This window comes from Notamacropus eugenii, chromosome 4 (genome assembly GCF_028372415.1).
Source record: "Notamacropus eugenii isolate mMacEug1 chromosome 4, mMacEug1.pri_v2, whole genome shotgun sequence".
Classification (NCBI taxonomy): Eukaryota; Metazoa; Chordata; class Mammalia; order Diprotodontia; family Macropodidae; genus Notamacropus; species Notamacropus eugenii.
Genome location: NC_092875.1, coordinates 353,975,120 through 353,984,522, shown reverse-complemented (window position 1 = coordinate 353,984,522; position 9,403 = coordinate 353,975,120).

The following is a 9,403-nucleotide window of genomic DNA, read 5'->3' as shown; positions in this document are numbered from 1 at the left end:
TATTCAGTAAGTAATAAGGGGTCATTAAAGGTTTTGTATTTTACTGTGACAAAATGAAAACTGCTGTACAGACACTAATCTGAAAGTGACATACAGACTAGATTGAGGAAAATTGAGTCAAGAAGATTAGTTAGGAGAATATTGAAATAGTACAAGTTTGAAATAATGATCATCTGAATTCTAATCTATAAATGTATCTATTGTTCTTTTTTAATGTGAACATTTAAAGGCACCTTGTTCCACAGCAGATTTAAACACTGGGCCTAGATTCAGGAAGTCCTAATTTCAAACCTAATCTCAGACGCTTATTAGTTGTGTGACTTTAGGCAAATCACTTAATCTCTGATTGCCTCAGTTTTCTTAACAATATAAATTGGGGGTAATAAAAGCACTGGCCTCCCCAGGTAAACATGAAGATCAAATGAGATATTCATAAAGCGCTTAGCACTGTGTCTACTACATAGCAGGTACAATATAAAAGCTATTTCCTATAAAGCTTTCTCATTCAGGCTCAAAAATCTTAAGAGTTACACTTGAGTCTCCATCTTTCCTTCAACCTCCACTTTCAATTAACTGCCAAATCTTGTCAGTTCTATTTTCAAAAATATCCTTCACATCTGTTCCTAGTCTAATATCAGCATCTTAGTCTAGAACTTCATTGCCATATGATTAGATTATTGTAATAATTGTAATAATTTCCTATTTCTCTAGCTTGCAGTCTTTAAACTGTTCTTCATATCATTGCCAAAGCAGAATTTCTAAAGCTCAGATCTGATCATATAATTCTCTTACTGAAAACTTTTTAGTTTCTTCCAGTAGGTTTCTACAATATTCTTTTTAAAAGTGATCCATTGTTTCATCTGTGTGGATATTCTCTCCACCAATGTAGATTGAAACCCCTTCATATCTTAATATATAGCCTTTATGATTTCCTGTACCAAAATTAAATATTTGACAACAAACTTTCTCCTGATGAGTCTTTCCAAAATTATCAAGGCTTGACCTAAGATAAACATACAGACATTCTATCACAACCCCTTTGCTCAAAACTTTTAAGCATGCATTCCACTGGCATAGAATTCTATTTTACAATGAAACATCAGACTGGAACTTTAGCAAATAGCCTAGAACATTTAAATAATAGATTTTTGGATTGTTCAATTATATCCTTCCTTAGAAACATGTCTTAGTTGTATTTGTACTTAAACTTTTGATGAATATCATTCCTGGGTAATCAATCCATTTTGTAATTAACTGTTTCAATAAATAAAAGCAAAATAAATTTAATGAATTTCATTGTATTTAACCATTTGATTACTGTTACACCTGAGCATCATCACTAATCACTGTATTTTCCCTCTTCAATTACTCCTCAAACAAGACATTCAAGTAGCTATTTTAATTGATGAACTATAATCAATTAAGAGAATTGATAATGTTGACTGCTTCATGTAAAACATGACTTTCAATTACAATAAGTAGGGCTCAAAGGAAAAACAAAATATGTCTTATGAATACTATGAAAGAGAGAACCCCTTGACATCAATAACAACTTACAATTTATCAAGTGCCTTACAGATTTAGAACTGGAAGGAGGCTCAGAGACCATCCATCTAGTCCAGCACTCTCATTTTCTGGATGAGGAAATTGAGTAACGGTTATAAGTTGTATAGGGGCAAATTTAGACACCTTGTCAGTCATTGTCTCATAGTTGGAGCTCTCCCAGTGTGTAAAGGGCTACCTTGGAAGATGCTCTTCAGTAAAGGATATCACAGATGCTGGATGAGTACTTAACAGGTATACTAGAGAAGTTTTTTCTTTGGGGGGGGGGAGTGGAAGAGGTGGACCAAATGACTTTTGAGTTCACTTAAAGCTCTCAAATTATGCGATTCTGCTGTGAAGATAGTCAAGGGGCATAGGTAGAACTATTCATTATAATGTGGAGCAGTATTCTTTTATAAGCAAAATGAAGGAGGGGGCAGTAGAAATATCAACCATTGGAATCAGAGGACTTGCATTCAATTCTGACCTCTAACACTTCCTACCTGAGTGACCTTAAGGAGGCCAACTTCTTCATACCTCACTTTTTTTTCTTCTGTAAAATGGAAGTCATTGCATTAGATGACTTCTGATGACCCTTTTAACTCAGTCTATGATCCTAGGAGAAGGGAAGGGGTGATGATACTGAGATGTTTTTAAGCATAGAGAAGGCACATTGAGGGAGCTCACTATGGAAAGCCATCTGTTTCAGGAAAATAGGAAGATAAAGAATCTGTTTAATAAGCAGTCATTAGAGAAGGATTAGATAAGCTTTTAAATAGAAATGTGGATCCCAAATTCACAGATATTTTGTATGATGTTGTGTTTAGTGAAGAAAATTTGGTGCAAAGCATTTACACAACTGGCACTGAGGGCACAGCCTGGAAATTTTTGAAGGTGCTGGTCCTGAGGAATTGCTTATTCAAACCTGAATTAGAAATCTGTGCACATGTTGTCTGAATGCACATATTAACACAAGGCAACCTAGTTGTTTTTGTTTTCTGACCCATTGATCGACAGATCTCTCCAGTTGCTATTGATATAAGAATAGCTCATGTCCAGCACTAGAAAATTACTTGCAGATGGTCCACTGGAAGTCTGCCGTTGACCCAGCCATATGACATTTTCAAATATGAGCCATCATTGAACAACACAAAAAAGAAAAAAAACACTGCCTATGGTCATATGATAGAAAATGTTGGATTGCTTTCTTATTTTACTGCTCTTTGGATTGCTTCTTGCTTCAAGGAATTTGATTTGCTTCCATGTATTCCAGTTTAAGAAGGATGGTGACTTGCTGGTGCGTATATGGAGGACAACAAGCAGGATGGTGATGGACCTTGAGTCTGTCATGTTATGATCAGTTGAAGTAACTGGCCATGGTAAGACTGAAGAAAAGAAAACATGAAGAGGTCTAATGTAGAGAGAAGCATGTGTCTTCAGGTATATAAAAAACTGTCATGTGGAGAGGGGTTAGATTTGTTATGCTTGGTACAAGAGGGCAAAACCAGCAACAATGGCTAGATGTTCTAATAAGGCAAGTTTATTTTTTTAATCCCAGGAGATGAATTTAATTATTTCAATTACATGAAATTGAAAAGATTTCACATATACAACATTAATGCAACTCGAGAATACGACAGGAAGTTGATTATTACAAAAAAAAAGATTGCATCCAAGGACTGATAAGAATCTGCTATCCAAGCTCTCTAGAGAACTAACACATGTAGAGAAGACCATGAGCCATGTCCCAGTGGACAAGTGGTCAAAGGTTATAAACAAATGTTAGCAGTCACCTGAAGGATTGTTCCAAATTCCTACTAATAACAGAAATGCAAATCAACACAACTTTAAGGCTTCTTCTCATACCCAGCAAGCTATCAAGAAAGGCAACAACTAAAACAACAACAAGAATTGCATCATCCACATATAGGAGAGCTGAGGAAGGCAGTGACATGAACAAAACCTTGATGGAGCTGTGAGTTGGTCCAATCATTCTAAAAACCTTTGCAGGATTTCACTTAAATAAAGTTACTGAAATGTTCATGCCCTTTTACAAAGATCCCACTGAGGGATATTTGTTCCCAAGGAAGTCAAAGATATGGCAAAAGGGCCTGTATACATCAAAATTTTCATAGCAGCATTTTTATTTTGGTTTTCATAAAGAACTACATTCAACGAAGAGGCCCATAGAGTGGAGAAAATTGTTCTTGAATAAGGCAACTTTAGTCTTGATGTTGGGAATTTTTTAAAACCATTATTGCCATTTAAGAGCGGAATGAGCTGAACGAAGAAGTGATGCCTTCTCCCTTACTGGAGGTCTTCAGGCATGGTGGGGTGCCAGGCCTAGAGGCCTGAGAGCTACCCGAGTCTTACCTTACCTATCGCAGGTCTTTGGCTGGCCAAACCGGATAAACGTATGAGAGAAGAGACTTTCCGGAGTCGAACAAGGGTTAGGCTTTATTCAGGGTCCTGGTTACATGTGCAGGGGGAACTCTTCCTTAGGAGAGAGAGAGAAATCTCCCAAGGAGGCAAGATCTTACAGTAAGAGAATGAAAGCAGACGTGGAAGTGGGGAGAGAGGGGGGAGGGAAGAGCGAAGAGAGGAAAAGGCAAGAGGGGCCTTCTGTCCTGTAAAGGCCCCTCAGCGCTAAGAGCACCTTCGGGCTTTCCTGACCCTGCTTAAGCTCTCCTGCCGCATCGTTTGCACCTCAATACCGTGCCTGTTAGATAACAATAGGTGTGCCCAGATCTGGGCCAATCTCGAGGGCGGGGATGCTCTCTCCCATCACGTTCTCACGGGAAGAGGGGGAAATACACGAGATCTCACTCCTCAATTCCCTGCTGTTTCCTGGGGGGCCTCATGAGAACTCTAAGGTTTAGAAGCTCTCACCTTTACCCGCCCGAGACTGTCCACATGGAACTGAGCTTACACCCCCAACAGTGGGGATTCTTTCTTTTTAGATATGTGTTGGGATGGATGGCTTCTGGTTTCCATTCTAATTCTCAAATTCTGTGAATCTGAGATTCTCACTCAGGGACGGAGACCTTTGTAAATCTGAGCACAGAATTTATCCCTCAGAAAAACTTTTAGTTGCTGTATGGATTCTGTGATTGAAAAACACTAGACAAATGTAAAAAAAAGAATATGACCTCTTATGCCAGCACCTTTTTTCTACCTTCCCTCCAGCTTAGTGCCTAAGCTAGCTAAAGAAGAAAGAAAAAAAAAAACCCAAAGAGATTATTGAAAGGTACTGGATCCTATAGCCTCATGATGGCAGGGAAAAATGGACAGAGTTTTGGAATCACAGTCAGGAAGACCAGAGCTCAAATACTTTCTCGGATACTCATGACTTAGGCAAACCAGGATTGCTCTATAATTTTGCAAACAATTAAGTCCAGAATTTTAATCCCTTCTATTACTATCTTTTTCAAACATTTTTTGATTTGTTCTCTGATTTCTTCTCATGAGTTCTTAGGCAAATATAATCAGCAGGTGCTCAAATTAGCATAATTCCCTGGGATAGTATGGGGACCACTCAACTTAATTACAAACTATACACTAGGAAGTCTATATATATTTACTTGTACACAGAGAGGATAAATAATTCTAAAGGATACTCTTTGTCCTTAGTATTAGGATGAAGTAAAGAATAGAACTTTTATTCTGGATCCAGTAAAAAAAAAAATATTTGTTACCAGGCATTACTCTACATACAGCTTTGTTTCACATTTTGTTAGGGCAGAAGCTGGTTACCTCTTATAGTATGTTGCATTGGGTCAATTACCCTCTTTTAGCCTCAGTTTTTTCATCTGCAAAATGGGGATGATAGCAACTACCTTTCAGGAGAAATCAATTGAGATAATGCATATAAAGCACTTTACAATTCATAAAGTGTTAAGTAAATGTTAGCTATTATGGAAATACATATAGTATTTAATACCTAAATAGACTTACTTTGGAGTTGAAATAATACCAATATGTTCTGGATTAACATATTTTGTTGTTCTTATGCAGACTACAAATTTATTGGGTTTTGTAAACTGCCAGCGTAAAAACTCCTTCCACTGAAGGCAGTTGATAATTTATCTAATAACAATAATAATAATAAATAATAACAATCATTACAATAATTGGCATTTATATAGTGCTCGCCATATGCCAGACATTGTGCTAAATGCTTTATAATTATCATTTTGTTTGATTCTCCCAATAAGTCTGTGAAGTAGAAGCTATCATCATCCTCACTTTATATATGAGGAAACTGAGGCAAAAAGAAGTTAAGTGTTTTGCTCAAGGTTCCACAGCTAAGAAGCATCTCATGCTGGATTTAAACTCAATTCTTCTTGACTCCAGACCTTGTGCTCTAACTACTGTACAATTCAGCTGGCTCTAGCTTTAGAGTGTTGCCTAGGACACTGAGAAGTCAAGTAATAGACCCACAATCTTGGATAGCTAGCATGTATCAGTCATTGCTTAAACCCAGGTCTTCCTGATGACAAAAGTCCCTGTTCTTATTCCTCAAGGCCTCTCAAGCATAACAAAACTCAGTAGTTATCATTGACCTTACGCTAGAAAATTCTGAAACAAAGCAGTTAAAAGACTGCTATTTATCCAGTCCTTTGGAGTCCTGGTTCCCTCATTTGTTATTTGTATTATCCTAGACAAATAATTTTCCTTTATTTAAGCCTCAGTTTCCTGATCTTTAAAATGGGGATGATATAACTTGCTCTTTGTACAAGTACTTGGGAAGAAAATATTTTGTAAATCTTGGAAATCCATAAACGTTTCCATTACAACATACTAGATTACATGATCTCCAAGGTGGTCCAGTTAGAGCAGTCTATGACCCAATGTTCTCACTATAGCACTGTTCAGGTGTTTCAAAATCTATGCCTTTTTTAGAACAAGGAGCAGGATTTTTTATGGAACGGAAGATGCCAGGATTTTCCTACAATTATTTTTGGCAATTTTTCTTGAGCTTGTATTACATTATGTCTATATATTTTGAATAACAAAAAGCAGCTACATTTTAATTAGTTCCCAGCCTTAATTATTGGACTTCCCCATGTAGGATGTTTTTTTTGAATGGATTGTCATTACAGCTTATTGGCAGAGTGGTGTAGGGGGACCTTAACTCTGATGTAGCTGGCTTCACATCAAAGCAGTCTTTTTGAAGGAGTCAACTTCCTTTAAAAACCTTTATACCTTTTCAAATGCATACATAACCCTTGCCCCTCCCTTTTACCACCAACTTCAGAGAAAATCTAACCCCCAATTGCCTCTCCATTCATGACCAAGGGCATCCCATTCAACCTGACTTGGCCCTCTCACCAAAGTGATCAGACTATTAGACTGGGTCCAGATTTTTGCCTGAGGTCTCTGTGGTTTTCTGTATTTTGAAATGCAGCCTTCCCTACTTCACCCCTCTCCCCTGTGTTAAGGGGCAGTTTAGAAAGGCAGCAACTGTGTCTGACATGTAAATCAAGTACAGATGGAAGAAGGCAGGGATTCAGAATTGCCCATCAGAGAGAATAAAGGAGGCTATGTACACATGAATAAAGTATTTTACATTTTGTGTATGAGGCTGTCTGCAGAAAAAAAAATCTTTGGGGTCTTTCCCACTATAAAAAATCAACAGAACACAGCTTGACTTTTTTTTTTTTGAGATGAAGAGAGAAAGCTGCCCTTAGCCTTCCTCCTACTCTTGTTCTGGGAGTTCTGTGATTTGCATTTTGGATGTAAACTCTTGTAAATCAAAGCTGATTTCCAGATGAAAGTCTTACTGTTGAGCACAGACTAGAGGAGGTCTCTAAACTCCTGTATATATTTGGCCCCTAAAAACCTGCCTAGCATATGGATGAAAGCCAGAACAACCAGGGGATAGTCATAGATTTGTCATGGAAGACAAATGTCCTCTTTTTACTAAACATACTGTGGTTTAGTGAAAAGACCATTGTGTTGATAATACGAACACCTAGGATCAAGATCTGACTTCCATTAAGTACTAGGTATATGCCCATGGGCAAGAACCATTGCTCTTCTGGGACTCTCTGACCAGTTGGTCCAAATAATCTGTGAAGGTCCTTTTCCAGGACCACTGTCCTATGATCTGTGACTTTAGTGCTGGAGGCGAGATAACAAAAAAGGAAACCTAGGGAGCTCAGCTGGTAAGAGCATGGTCCTAAATGGGGGTATTTCAGTTCCCAAAAAACTTTAAATTTTTCTGGTCAAGCACTTTTTCATCTAACATGTTTCTTAGTCATGACACATACTCCTGAATGAATCACAGATTTAGAGCCTTAAAAGTCATCTAGTCCACCTGCTTCATTCTAAATATGAGGGATCTAAGACCCACAGTGCTTAAATGACGTGTTCATGTTCACACAGCTAGTCAGTACCTTGAATCATGATTTGAACACAGGTCTCTGATTTCAAGTTCAGAGTTTGATCTCTTACTCCAGGGGCCCTCATCCCACCTGCCTTCCTCTTCCTCTAGAACCTCGTCCTCTTCCCTCCTCCTCACTGCGAAACTTGAACTTTTATTCTTGCAATCTTTCAGGTTCACAACTTCTAATTTCCTAGCTGAATGGACATTCCCCACCTATGACCACAGAGGACTCACCCACAAAGGATCCCTTTCTTCTCTGTAGGAATACCTGCATAGTGGGGCAGCTAGGTGGTACAGTGGATAGAGCACCAGTGCAGGAGTTAGGAGGACTTGAGTTCAAATCTCATCTCAGACACTTGACACTCACTAGCTGTATGACCTTGGGCAAGTCACTTCGTCCCAATTGCCTCATCCTGGGTCGTCTCCAGTCATCCTGATGAAAATCTGGTCACTGGATTCAAATGGCTCTGGAGGAGAAGTGAAGCTGGTGACCTGCACAGCCCTCCCTCACTCAAAACAAAGTCAAGTGCAAGTCATGTCATTATTTCTCTGATGGTATGGTCTTCTTTGGCAACAGACAAACACATACATACATACATACATGCATAGCCCTCCTCCTGAATTGGCCATGGCATTTTAACTGACGCAGAAGTTACACTGATTCATGAAGCTGCCTGAGCTAACATGAAACATGGATCCAGGAGAAATAAACCAAAATAAATGCTCTCTTCCTTCTAAGGCCTCTAGATGGTTATGCTGCAGACTCAGGGCTTCCTAGTGATGTTTCTGGTTGTATCCCTCCCTTGTCCCTTCCTAGTTTTACTTCAGTGTAGGGAGTCAGTGGGTTATTCTGGTTTGAAGGCAATGAACCCAACTCAACTGTGAAAGGGTTGGGAGATTATATTGTTTTTAGGGTATTAGTCCAGGCCCTTATGGGAAATAATGAAAACAGAGAAATTTGAGTTAGAGGAGACATGAAAACTATGTGCATAAAAATTTGAAGGTCTATTGCCTGGAAGGCTCATGTTAGGCTCATTTTATTTGACTCCAGAAGGAAGAACTAGGAAGAACTACTCACAAGTAAATTTAAGTTCCATGTGTAAGACCATGGTCTAATAATTAGAGTTTTTAAAAAACATTACAAGGATTTTTTTTAACAAGGGGAAGATTTAGAAAAGAAAATAAATGCATTTAGATCATATATATGTATGTATATATATACATATAAATTAATTGTTAATTAGTTAATTGAAACATCCATATCTATATCTGTCTATAAAAAAGTGGAATTTAAAGAGTAATATGTACAATGTGTCCCTCGCACTGGATGGCAGGAAGATGTGAGGGCATTTTATCTGGTGTAGAATGCTTTCATTCTTGTCAATGGCTGACTGAAAATTCCCATATAATCTTCTAGATATGTTCTGTCCTTTACAATAATCTCTTGCTCCTTCCATGTCCTCATCAAAATGT